Source organism: Artibeus jamaicensis, unplaced genomic scaffold (assembly GCF_021234435.1).
Source record: "Artibeus jamaicensis isolate MK-2021 breed Jamaican fruit bat unplaced genomic scaffold, CSHL_Jam_final scaffold_1019, whole genome shotgun sequence".
Lineage (NCBI taxonomy): Eukaryota > Metazoa > Chordata > Mammalia > Chiroptera > Phyllostomidae > Artibeus > Artibeus jamaicensis.
In genome coordinates, this window is record NW_026522025.1 from 16223620 (window position 1) to 16237530 (window position 13911).

Consider the following 13911-nt stretch of genomic DNA (forward strand, 5'->3'; position numbering starts at 1 on the left):
TGCTGGGCCGGTTTTTCTTTGTACATCACCACATTTTACCTTTTGAAACTCTTCCACTACTTTTATCACCCCTGAGAATCACTCTGTAATTAAATTACTTTGCATATCCGAGTATGAGAAAACGGAGGCAAACGGAAATTTGGCGACGCGTCCCAGGCCCCTCAGCGCTGGGAAAGAACCCCAGTTCCTGATTCAGACGAGCTTTTCCCACTGCACTTCTCACTCTCTGATCCCTTCCACCCTGGCGGGGCTCCAGGGTTTGGGGGGGTAGCTTTCACGGGAGCCAGGACTCCGCAGGGGTGACCCGGTGATAACAATTGTCCTCCCAACAGTTTTCCCACTTGTATTTGAGCTTAGGGTGGGCCCCTCCACTTGGTCAGAGCCTGGGTGATTAATGTGCTGTATCACGGCCAAGTGCAACACAGGCACAGCTGAACCCCTGAGGATCTGAGCAGCTTGGGTGGCTTCCCTGAGGGAAGTTCTGGGAAAGCAAAAGCAAAACTCTGCACCATTTGCAAGGGCACAGGATCCAAAGCCACACACCACTCCGTGGAGCTGAGCATGCACTGTGCTGACGGCGATAAGAACCGGCCCATTTTCTGGTCTGAATTTCCTTCCTGCTCTCTGCAAAGCGTCCAGGCCAGTCGGGAAACATGCAGTGCTGGCCACTGCTATTTAATTTAGCCCTGTTTTTGGAGCTAGTTCAGGGTTGTTAGCCTTTTATTATTTTCTTCTTTTTAAAAATAATAATAGGAATATGTTGAAAAATTCAAACTCTATGCATGTGAATAGAATAAAAACTCTTTCCTTCTGATTTCACTTGAAAGGGGTAACTCCTGTTTATACTCTTTTTCCTTCCTTCCACACCCTCTTCTGGCTTTCACAAACACACAACATACATGTATATATGTTTTTTTAAATAAACAGTATCATACTTACATACAGTTCTGCAAATTTCATTTTTCACCCAACAATAAACGTATCACAAGCAACTGACCTTACTATCATAGGTGATAGTGCATTTTTCTAATTTTAATTTTTCATCTTGAGGCATTTAAAATTTATAGAAAAAGCACAAAGGACAATATAAATGTATAGGATTCATTTTTAAAATTAGTAAATTCCCACAACTGCTCTCTTTCCCCCCATCATCCTGGGAGTCATGGCCTGACCAACCTCAGATGATGCAGGGAGAGGAGAAGCGAGACCACACAAGCGCTATCTGCCTGTTGCAGGACTTTCCAAGTGCTGGCTGAGGCTGACTGGGTGCTGAGACACCAGTAACTACAAGCTGAGCCTGCAGAATTGCAAGGCTCCTCACAGAGGGCCCACTCCCCGTTTGAGGAGCTGTTCTGGTTAGTGGCATGTGACAAGGTACAGAGGCAAGTCCAGTGAAAGTGCAATGCTTTGCAATTGTTTCCCCTTCTGGAAATCCAGGGGCCCGTGGCTTGCAAGGGCAGTTGCTTTGTTTAAACATAGGGAACCTGAGTTCCTTTCTCACCAGAATTTCTCTCTGCAGATTCTGCCTGGGCCACCCACAAGCAATGTGGCTAACCCTGATAGCTATCCTCTGTCCCAGGAGGAGTGCATGCTAATCCTGACTCAAGGGCAGAGACCCGAGCCCAGGTCTGAGCTGCTATCTGGACTAACCAGATGGTGAGAGACCGAGAGAAACCAGAGTAGCTACAGACAGCAAGCACCAAGGGCGAGAGCAGCAAGGGCAAGTGCAGGTCTCTGCCCTTGAGTCAGAAGGAAGGCAAGCTTCCTCTGCAATGTTTTCTGAACACCGTGAAACAGCATTTTGGGTGCAGTCAGACCCAAGAGGTAGCAAATGCTTTGATTCTGAGTACTTCTCCACGTGCACAACACTCTTCTATGTCCTTTATACACACTGACCAGTTCAGCCCTCACAATCATCCTGTGAGAGAATGCTAGTATATTTACCCGTTATACAGATGGGGAAAGTGAAGCAGAGAGAAGATTTAAATCCAGGTACTCTGGCTCCAAAGTGCACACACTTAACCCCCAGGCTACAAGCCTTCATGTGCTAATGCGGTGCTTCCCAAAATGCATTACAACTTAATAGGTACACATGGAAAAAAGGTTCCACGGCACATGTGAGTATATTTCGGAAAGCCCTAGTTCAAACAAAGATAAGCAGGCTTCTTTCATGCATGACTCTTCAAGGTCTTTCTACAATAAAATGCATTTATGGTCTGCAAGAGGCATATGGCTTATAGCATTTCCCCCTATTATTTGAACACAGCTATGTTTTCCCAGGAATAGTTTGTGAGAAGTGTTCTGCTGGCCACATTTTAAGTCAATGTGGGCAAAGGGGAACTGTTAGGAGCAGAGCTTAAGCTTTGGCTCTAGCCATTTAACTCACTTTGTGACTTTGGAAATTCCTGAAATTGAGCCTCAATCTCCTCATCTGCACAATGGGAATAACAGTAGACCCTACACCTTGTGGAGCTGCAGTGAGGATTAAATGCACATGTATGACTCTTAAAATAGTTCCTGGCTCTAAACATTTGAGCAATGGGAGATATTATAATGATTATCAATGATTATACGGAATAATCTAAGAACCAAGGAATCATGAAAACTCCTTAAAAAAAGCAGAGAATCCCCTAAAAATATTAACACTCTGGAATGATCTTTGCTAATGACAGTTCCTGTCAGAATAATATGAAAACTGTTTGCAAACAGACAATTCTAAAACACCACAGGATGTAGTATCATTACAAGGGACAGAGAAACAAGGGAAACATTTAAAAAAAACAGCTCAGAAAGTTTCTTTGACAAAGAGGGTTTTCTGATGCCATAATAGAAGCGGACCCAATTTCCTGAGCACTCAACCAAGCTTAGACTTCCTTCCCAAGGGATGGGTGCATGTGCTGGACCCACTGGGCTCAGGGACAGGAGGGAGCTCTGCAGGCTGACTGTTTTGTGGGGATAAATTCTCATAATTGGACTGAAAATGATTTGGCATTAACAAGATATCTTCCTGTTCCAATCTAGGGAGTGACTCACGCATCTGCCGCCTCTGTGGGAGAGCTGTGCAGGAGCTCTGACTCCACGGAACGCACCCCCCTTCTTGCCAGACATGGTAACCCCCCTCTTCCGGTCATGCAGGCCAAACATGTGACAGTTGACAAAAAAAACAACACCCCACCCTCCAAAACCAAACCAAAACATAACACCAAACCTGCCTCTCTGCCCCCCACCCCACCTCCCGCAAACACTGGAGAAGGTGCTGCTCCCTGGTGCAAAAGTGGAACAAGGGTACAGCCCAGGGCTCAGGCACCCAGGTCGCCTGAAGCAATCTGCTCTCAGTGGGCCAAAGTGGCTCTTAACACTGGACCAGCTTGCTGTTGTGCAACTATGTAAATAACTTGTGCAGGGCCAGGGCCAGTTGCACTGTGGCGGGGATGTGTGAGTAGTGGAGCCACTGGGGCAGCCTCTCTCAGAAACTCCCTCCGGCAGCCCAGGGGCTCAGGCTCCTGAGAGAACTGCCCCAGGGACCCGGGCCCCCCTTCTCCGCCAGGGAAACTGTCCCTCCATGTGGTAACGGACTGCCACGTTCCTGGCAAGCACAGCCTGGGGAAGACAGCAGCCAGCAACATCAGGAGATGAGCAATGAGTTTGTGGGTAATTAAAACCTAGGGGATTGGACTCCAGGCTAAACTCAGAAAGGTTTCTTTGGGTCACTTTTAACCAGCCTCTGTTTCCTTGTGTGTGAAGTGACAGGGTCTTCTTTCTTTCCCCAAGGCCTTGTCTGTGCAGGCATCGAATATGTGTGTGCTTCCTAATGTCCACAATAATGCTGGAAAGTAAGTGTCTCCCTCCCCATTTTGCAGATGCAGAAACTGAGGCCCAGAGGAGTGAGTTTGCATGGCTGAGGTCTTGTACAGGTACAGGAGCTGTGCAGCCAGGGTATGACCCGAGAACTGTAGATATTCAAATGTGTCCTTCTTGAAGTTCCACATGGGCTTCTAAACTTCTTTAAGATGACAATTGCAACTAAAGTCAAGCCTTAATTTCTGACATGAAAATTACTTGGTAAATTACCTACTGAAAATTAAAAATCTTACTTTCACAGGTCCTTCTTGGACTACTTATTCTTTCATATTGCCAAATGAAATGTGCTTAGGGAATTGTACATGGATTTTGAAATTAGCCAACGCAAAATCTAATTATAATTCTTATATTAAATCATTAGCAAAATAAGTCACTAAAATAATTCCACAGACAAATATGAATGATTTCTGTTCTAAGGCAAACACCTCGTTAATTAGTTTGAGGAAAGTTGGTGCTGAAACACACAACAGGCAGACGGCTGGTGGAAAGAGCTTTGGGCCCAGGTTAAGGAGACCTAGGCTGTGTCTAGCTAGGCCCAGGCATTAATCAGGGGCATAATTATGCAGGCCACTTAATCCCACTCCCCTTCCCTTTCCATATCAGTAAAACAAAGGGCTCGGATTGGATCCACGTTCTCACCCATTTCCTTACGAAGACTCCTTCGTACACTCACTAAACCCTTTCCCCTCCAAAGACAGCTGTTCCTTTGAAGCCTATTGTTTCAAGAATGCATCACGACAAAACACTAACAGAAATGTTGTTTTCTTTTATTAATTGCAACATCTTAATATACTTGAACAACAGCATTGATGCTCAAGATCTTATTTATTCAGGTCGCTGCCAATGTGTGGACCCTGTAAACACTTTCTTACCCTTGGCAATAAACTGTCTACTCCCCTTACCATCCTCTGTCCACAAATTTTGAACTTTCGCATTAAATGGCCTCAAAGCTTCCTTCCAGTATCAAGCTTGATTTTAGTGTATACCAATTATTTCTTAAGGAACAACACACCGGGTTTTTCTTTTTTGTTTGGAATAAAAAGCATCTTTTCAGTTAGCGATTTCTGTTCTGCACTTAATCACATTCATCATGCCGAAATCGAGTAGCCGCAGAATAATTAACTCACCAGACAGAGCCTGAGCCGTCGTGCTGGGTATACAGAGGTGAGGAAGGTAGACACGGTCACTGTCCTCACAGAACTCGGTCTACGCCAGGTCTTTACCACGACCCTGAGCCCTCCTGTTTATCTCCAGCTCCAACCTCCCCCTGGAGTCCTGGCTTCTCAAATCCACCTGTCTGTTTAAACATCTCCACTTGGCTCTATCTAAAACACACCTCAAACAACATGTGCAAACAATCTCAGAGTCCATCCCCCCTGCAGGCCCAAATCCTTCCTCCCTGGTCATTCCCCGTCTCTGAAATGGCAACATCACTCACCCGAATGCTCAGGCCCCAAATACTTGGAGTCATTTACTCCTTTCTTCTTCTCACATCTAGCAGTTAATCCCAGAGACAGCTCTCCTGGCACCACCTATAAAAACACACCCTCCCCCATCTCTCTCCTGGACTCCCGAGATGGCCTTTTAGTTGGCCTTTCCCATTTCTGTCTGGCTGCCCTATAGTTTATTTCACAATCAGCAGCTGGAAGGAAGCTTTCTAAATTCAACCTGATCCCTTTGCTCTTTTCCCTCAGACCCTTCAGTGGCTTTCCCAGCATTCCCAGAATAATTCCAGGTTCTCTGCACAGTTTGTGAGACCCTGGATCTGGGCCCTGGCCACTACTGCAATCTTGTCTCCCACTCTCCTAATTCTTGTGGTCTACTCGCTTTTCCATAAATGTGCAAGGCCTGCTCCCACCACAGGGCCTTAGCATGTGCTGTTCCCCTTGCCTGGAATGCTCTTCCTTTAGATATGTGCATGGGTTATACTCTTGGTTTTGTTTTTCAGTTTTCTGCTTACATCGCCTTCTCAGGAAGGCGTTCCTTAACTGCCCTGCCTGAAATAGCCATCGATCTACCTTACCTGTCACTTCCTTTCCTCTTACTTTGCTTCGTTTTCTTCTGAATATGGATCACACTCTGACATATTCTACGTGTTTTTTGTCTGCCTCTGCCCCTTGAATCTGAACTCCGCAAGGGCAAGGTCTGTCTTTTTCAACGCTCTCTGCCCGGCTCCTGCACAGGGCCTGGCATACACGTGTTGAATAAATGAGTGACGTAATACCACAAGTACCACTTACTGAGTGTGTCTTATGTGCCAGGTTCTATTTTCACATTATCTCTAATCCTTACACCAACCTGACAAAGTGAATAACGTTATAACTATTTCACAAATGAGGAAACACAGTGACACTGCCGTCTCACAGCCTGCAAGAAGCAGGGTTGACGCAGGGTTTTACTTTTGTATGTGACACCAGAAAGCTGAGGACACGGCAGACTGTCTGCATAGCTCCGTGACTGCTGGGTGGGTCAATGGCTAGTGGGATTCCCAATACTTCTGTGAGAATGAGCTCACCGAAATTACTCCCATCAGCCACTGAAGAAGTAGTAAGAACTGAAAAGGACCTGGTGGTGTGGGTGGAGTTGGGAAACTCTGACCACGCACTGGCTGCTCTGCCTGTCCCGTGGAGCAACCTGTCCTAACCATCCCCGGCTCTCACTCAAGGTCAGTCTTCCCACAAGGTCTTGCTCACACTGGCCTCTTTCCCACCTAGTAAACATAAGAGGCTCTGAGTTCGCCTCACTCCAAAGGCCATTCTCTGGCCACAGGTTCAGCTCTCTGTAGGGCTGACAGACAGTTGTGGGGCAGCTAGAAGGGATTATAGGAAGATGCCCCAAAGGAAGGTGACTTGCCACCTCACCTATGACCTGCTCGGGCCAGGCAGCACCACAGTGAGGACACTGCAGTCAGGTCGAGGTCTCAGCTTAGTGGGTTCTCCATCAGTTCCCCCAGAGGGGATCCTCTCAGGGAAGGATCCATGCTAGTCAAGGTCAAAGAGAAACCAGGTTTGTACCCACTGCACAAGGCTGCACTCCCTGGGATCAGGTGCCCCAAGGAACACGCCGAGTAAGACACTGGGAAGCCGTGACACACAGTATGAGCAAAAGGAAGCAAACAGTAGTGAGAGCAGCTCAGCTGGGCTGTGGCGAGGCTCTCACTGACCCTCAAGCAGACCACCTCTTTGGTAGCCTCAGATCCAGCCAGTCTTGCCCTGGACAACGCTCAGTAAATGCCAACCAATTAGTCCATCCTCCAGACTCCAAGCTGACCTGTCTTCTGTTAATACATTCTGTGTTCAGACGTGGGAACCCCAAGGACCACGCTTTCTGTTGCTCCCAGTCCAGGCTCAATTAGCTCTTCCTGCTCCGAGCTCTGCCCTTGAGGAGACTTTACAGATGGTCCACCTCGTTCATCATGTTCGCATTTTTACTAGCTCCAGTCACAGAAGAACACCTTAATCCCAGGCTCTGCTGGAGAACAGTGAGTTCCTACAACCTTTCTATCCGCTGACCACCAACTTGCTTGGCAGCTTTTCCAAGGAGGGACCAGCCTGATCTTACTTAATACAACCTAAGTTTGCCGGCACCTACTGTGTGCCAGGCCCCACGTGAGGCTCTAGGGGTGAAGCTGTGAGGAAGGGGCCATTTTACACAGGTGAGAAAAGGTGTTATGGGTGTTGCATGGGGACATGTGCGCCATGCTGGGCAATCTCAGAGCAAAGGGGGGCTCTCCCTGGCCCAGGACATCAGAGCTGGCCTTCTGGAAGTGGTGTTCAAGGCCTAGGACTTCAAAGGAAGAGCCTGCGTCGGAGCAGTCTACCTGGAAGGTTAGAGATTTTATCCTAATGGTCCTCCCATTACTGAGGACGTCTGGCAGATGAGCGCTGGTGGTGAGGGAGGCCAGTGTGTTTCCGCTCCTGCAGGCTGGAGAGAACCAGGGCATGAAGCAGGCGCCGGGGCGTTCAGATATGCAGGGACCAAATGATGTGTTTCATCCAACGTGGCCACGTGGGGCCCTGTGAAACTGAAACTGCCGTGGCTATTAAGTAGGTATAATTCTTTTAAAGCCACTTTCAACCCTTTACAAAAAGTATAAAAGTGTTCCTATCCTCTCAACCAATAATCCTAACCCAGGTATTTATCCTTAGGAAATAATCCAAAGTAAACGGCAGGTGCATAGAGATATTCACTGTGGTGTTATTGATTAGAATATTAAAAATGAAGAGAGGAAATAAAAATTCACAAAATATAGCAATGAATAAGCTGTCATGTCAGCTACATGGAGAATCCTACAGACCATGAAATATTTTTTTAATTTTTAAATTCTTTTAAAAATCCTTACCCAAGGATATCTTTATTGATTTTAGAGAGAGGAAAAGGGGGAGAGAGGGAGGGAGAAGGAGAAGGGGAGAGAGAGGGAGAAAGAAACATCGATTTGCTGCTTCCTGTATGTACCCTGACCGGGACGGAACCTGCAATCTGGGTACATGCCCTGACTGGGGATTGAACCTGCAGCCTTTTGGTGCACAGGATGATGCTGCAACCAACTGAGCAGCCTGGCCAGAGCAAGACTCCTACACCACTGAAGGCATACTTCTGGAGATTGTATTGCTATATGAAAATATTGAAGATATTATATTAATTAAAAACAGTTTTATCCATGCTACTCTAAGCTGTATGAAAATTATACATGCAAATGGACAGAGTGGTCAGAACACAGAAAGATGAAGTTAATTTGCTAAATAGGACTATAAATTTTTTTTTTTACTATTGTCGTTTGAGTGATAAAAACCAGACTATAACATAAAACACATACAATTAAGTCTCCCATATTTCTTTCTCACTTACCTAGACTAGGGATGTGCAAATTATAGCCTATGGCCCAAATCTAGTCTACAGCCAGTTTTTGCAAATAAAGTTTCATTGGAACACAGGAGTGTCTACTTGCTTCTGTATTATCCGTGGCTGGCCCTGTGCTGGTGGAATTGAGCAGCTGTGACAGTGTGTGTATGATCCAATAAGCCTATAATAGTTACCATCTGACCCTTTATAAAGAATGGGTGCCAACGTCTGATCTACAATAAGGGAACTCGAGGCTTGACAAGTCCACCACACATACAATCTACCAGTACTCCATGAATATGGATGAGTAAACAGGACATCACCTGTTGTATGCTTTCATCCACTGGCTCTTAGAAAAAGAAATTAAAATGAACTACTCCCACCAATACATCTCCACACTGTGTGTTTCCACTTCAACTTGGATTGTGAAAGTCATGCATTAATCATGTAGCTCATCTACTCTGAACTTCAGTTCATTTTTATAAAACACATACTGGAGAAGAGACAGTGAAATGCTTCTGAATTTAAAGACCAGCCCTGAGAACTAAAAAGTATTTCTTACAATTTATACTTTTTGTTTGCTTTTTAAAGCTTCTCTGGCATTTGGGAAGAGTAAACAAATGAGAGGTCTGGCGACTCCGACTGACTGCACACCAGGAGTTCAAGGCCACCACCTCCCGGTGTAAGGTCACTGACACGTGCAGCCAGCGCGGACTTCCTCCCAAGCTGTCCCTTATCGCATACAAAAATGCGTTCGCCCTGGAAGAAAGTTCGCCATATTCTAACCAAAGTCCCTACCGAGTTACCTGTACAGTTAACTCTCTGGAATCTCTTTCCTTTGTTTGCAAAGGGCAGAAAGCCTAGAGCCTAAGCTTCAGGGCCCACGGCTCCTTCTCAGGTTTTGGAGGGGCTGGCCCCGCCCCCAACAGAGAAACCGACCACCCAAGTTACAAACCGCTCTTCAATTCAAGCATTCTTAGAGTTTATAACAATTAGACTAGCTGTTTGACATTAGACTGAATTACTGAGAAAATATATTGTATGTCTAAGGACAAACTCTAGAAATCAATTGAGGAAGCATAATTTAGGTCAAAAGTTACAACCTGGCAGCTGGGAGGCCGGAGCTGGTCTACAGACCTGTTTTATTTAGCCCACAGAGAATTATTTAAACAACAACAACGGCAACAACAACTAAAGCCAACATTTAGAAATAGGGAGCTTTCGCATAAAAATCCAGATTCCTGGCTCCTGTACAGAGAGCACATTCCCAGGGGCTGCTGACCCCAGGTAGGGGCGCAGCCCTACTCCCTGCCCGGCCATCCTGGCCTGGGCCCTTCAGATCACATAAATGATCTTTTGGAAAGTTGTTCCCATGTTTCAAGCAGGTGATGGGGCCAATGACACATTTAGGAATCCAAAACCTCAAAGTTCTGAGGCTGAATTTCAGTTCTTCCTCCTTCTCCGCTCAGAGGCAGCATCAATGAGGGGAAACGAGCCAGTGAGAGGGTCTCCAAGAGCCTCTTGGGAACGACTTGAATGAGGGTCGTCACTAAAAGGCCCCACCCAGGACAGTGGGCATGAAGGCACTGCTACCAAGACACGTTTTATCCTCGTGACCCCAGCCTCTGTTTATTTCCCCTGCCTCTACAACCTCCTAATTTTTAATCATTTAAGAGATACGTGTTGGGCATCTTCTGAACACAAGCCACTATACTACATGTATTCACAAAAGAATTCAGGAATTCTCTGATCCTGAGGATTTGACAAATTCAGCTGTGGAGAAAACTCCCACACAGACAAAAGAGGGACCAACAACCCTAATTCTATGCCAGGCGCTGTGCTTGGAGCTTTCATCCTCCAAATCACTCTATGAGGCAGTATGATTATTATCTCCAAAGAGGAATACATTTCAGAGCCTTCGACGATCAGTAGAGTCCAGAGAAGCTGAAGAGAAAGAGTGCACAGTGTGTACAGAGTGCACACATCACATAAATAAAGAAACAGAGTCACTGCTCTCAGGGGAAGACTGCTAGCATGTTACACCACCCGACTGGTCCTCACAGCAGGGTGACGCTTCCCACTCTTGGTGGTACACAGTCACACAGTCTTTATTTTAACAAGAGCAGCCGATATTTATTTTAATGCTTCTTAGAAAAAGAGAGATGCATCCACACTAAACCAATGCTGTTAAGGATGATATTGTCTGAGAAAAGGTTGAATTAGCAGATGAGCTCATTTAAAATAGATTTAAAGAAAAACAATAAATATGTATAAGATGGTATATTGGAGTAATGCATATTCAGATGGTGGTATGCAACATACTGGTGTTTTACTCGTTAGAAGATTACAGATGCCAGCTGCCTATTAATTAATCAGGGGAACAAAGGCCGCTGACTGCTGAGTGCAAAGTTCTCAGTCACACCGGACTCACTAAGCACAGCATGTCTGTGTGGGTGTTACTACCAAGGCACCTTCCCGGAAACTGGAGGAAGGAAGGAGTGGGAACCGGGCGGGGGAACACAAAAGGCTGTGTAGTACTTTGGGGATTTGAATCTTGGATTCTCAGCATCAAGACTTAGTATGTACTGTATCTAGTACCTGAAGCAGAAGCAAGGTTCTTCCTGCTGCTGTCAGCCCGGAGCAGGCAAAACAATATCAAAATGCAGGTAAATAAAACAAAATGCAATACATTTTTATTAATAAGTAAGAAAGACTTCACCTAAACCCATGGCACAAATGTTTCTTGTATTTGCTGCAGACACAACCTAAAGCAACAGTACAAGAGTGAAACCTAGCCCTGGCTGGTGTGGCTCAGTGAACTGAGTGCCAGGCTGTGAACCAAAGGGTTGCCAGTTTGATTCCCAGTCAGGGCACAAGCCTGGGTTGCAGGCCAGATCCTTAGTAGCGGAGCATGTGAGAGGCAACCACATATTGATGTTTCTCTCCTTCTCTTCATCTCTCCCCTCCCCTCTGCCTAAAAATAAATAAATAAAACCTTTAAAAGAGAGAGAGAGAATAGTGTTATTTTTTTAAAAAAAGAATGAAATTTAGATATGGCTGAATTAGAAAAGCAAGGGGGCAGGCCAGGATGCCTTTGGAGACAAGGACCCTTTGCAAGGTGAGGCCCCAGAGAAAGAAGATAGTTTAGGTTTATTCACTTCAATCTGTGTTTATAGCTGCCTCTTAACTTTGTCTCTCTCTCTCTCTCTCTCTCTCTCACACACACACACACAAACACGCACATCCTATTTAGATTTGACATATATTTTTAAAACTTCAGAAAACTCAAAGAGCAATTAATAAAGGCTGCTGTAATGCTGAGCATATTTCTATGTTTTTATACATCAGTAAAATGAATTCTTTTGTCTTTGGAAATAGGAGCTAAGTTATGAGGCAGGGCATGTCTATATAAGAAATGTCCAAACCTGTAGAGAACGTCTATAAAAATGTGTTTAAGTCAAACAGAGGAGACACCTGGCCCAGGCCCCAATAGACTGGGATACATGTTTCGGAGAATAACAGTTTGCAGTTTCTTTTATGCATTTGAGGTTAAAGAGGGGACTGTCAGGCAGGTTACATGAAGGTGGGCGGAATCAACTTGGGGGCAGCACTGCAGGCTAGTGAAGACGATGTGTCCTCCTGGGGAAGGTGGGGGTTTATTTCAAAGGTGCGTTAACCCAGAGGCACAGAACCAATGGACGGGGCTTAAGGCAGGGATACACTTTTTACTACAAAGTTACAGGCTGGAGTGTGACTGCCCACCACGACCTGCCCAGTTAGGAATTCATGATCAGATCACCCTGTGATGTTACTTTCCATAGAATGACCTTTCTTTCCCTTTCCATCCAGTGTTTTTCAAAGGGATTGGTCCCTAAGAGACTTGGGAACATTAGCTGGTGCTAAATAACTTTCTGGAAATATTTCAAGATGAAGAAAATGGCATTTACCTGTAGAGTACTGAAAATGGTCAGTACTATAATAAAAACAATAAAAACTAATATGATAATAATAAGCCACTTTGGGTATATGAGAGGCAGGGAGAGACAGACAGAGGGAGGGAGAAAGGAAAAGGGGAGGGGAGAGAGAAGAATGAGAGGGAAAAGAATTCTCAAAGGGCTTGAGTGATGTAACACAGACAATAATCTTAACAGGGTTTACTACTGAGTTCTTACTATATACCAGGTCCTGTGCTGAGTGCTATGCAAGGACCACGCCATTTAAAAACCTTTACACTAATCCTATCAGCCCCACTCCAAACTAAGGCATAGAGAAATGAAGTAAACTGGAGCTAGCAAATCAGTGCTGGGATTGGTAGACTGACTCCAACCAAACCTTTGCTTTCAAACCCCGGTCCCTCAGCTGCCTTTTAAGCAAGCCGGTTCCAGGCTAAGCAGCAAGGTTTTGGGACTCGCAAGTGCTTGCTGCCAGTGAGCCCAGAGCCCAAGCTGCAATTCTCAGGGTGTCGGAGGAAAGGCAGAGGCTAATGGTGGTGCCTCTTCTTCACCGTGTCCATACCATAGGTACCTCTAAACCACTGATTTTCAGCCACATAAAGAATGTTCATGAGAAGAGGTGGCAATGTGCGGTCTCCAGAGGGAGTCACGTATCTTTATGAAAAGAGACAGAGACAGGAATGGGTCCAGAATCAAGAATGTGTAACTGCGACACATCGAGTTGCTGGGAGGACTCAGGTGTTTTTGTGAAGGTCTGTGTAAATGCTATCCATTTCGTCCTTACTACAATCCCACAAAGTATGCATTGGCCTCATGTTACAAAGATGAAGAGTGAGGCCCAGAGAGGTTCACTCATACACCTAGTAAGGAACAGGCCCAGGATTTGAACCTTTGCCTCTCTCGCTTCACACCCTCTCTCCTAGCACATCGCCTAAGAGGGTGCATCATTCCATTTAAAAGAGCCAGGAGTGGAGCCAAAGCTCAGAGTCCAGCCAGGCTGTCTGGGCTTGACCAGCTCAGCCACTGACTAGCTGTAGCACTGAAGGCAAACGGCTTATTTCCCCTGTGCTGCTTGCCCCATCTGTAAGATGGGAATAACACAGTACCTTTCCTCTCAGGTGGTACTGAGGAATGAATGAGTTAATATCTGTAAAGTGTTTACTTACACAAGTGTTGGTGAGAAACGAAAATAGACAAACCTCTGTCTCACATAGGCATCTATATGCAGCTGACGGACCCAGCACTAATGAGTGTG

At 45.7% G+C, this 13911-nt stretch overlaps 1 protein-coding gene across 6 annotated transcripts in view; it reads right to left on the reverse strand.

The window, feature by feature from the left end:
- Window positions 1-13911, reverse strand: part of GNG12 (G protein subunit gamma 12) — a 121373-nt gene that overhangs the window by 25639 nt on the left and 81823 nt on the right. Inside the window, exon 1 of one of the 6 annotated variants that reach the window (XM_053655497.1) lies at window positions 5885-5977. The exons of 3 other annotated variants lie outside the window; for them this stretch is intronic. The gene's annotated coding sequence lies outside the window, so the exon portion shown is untranslated. Of the gene's footprint in view, window positions 1-4988; window positions 5105-5299; window positions 5382-5884; window positions 5978-13911 lie in introns of those variants that run through there. 2 more of the 6 variants (XM_037145317.2, XM_037145315.2) reach the window with 2 other exon arrangements.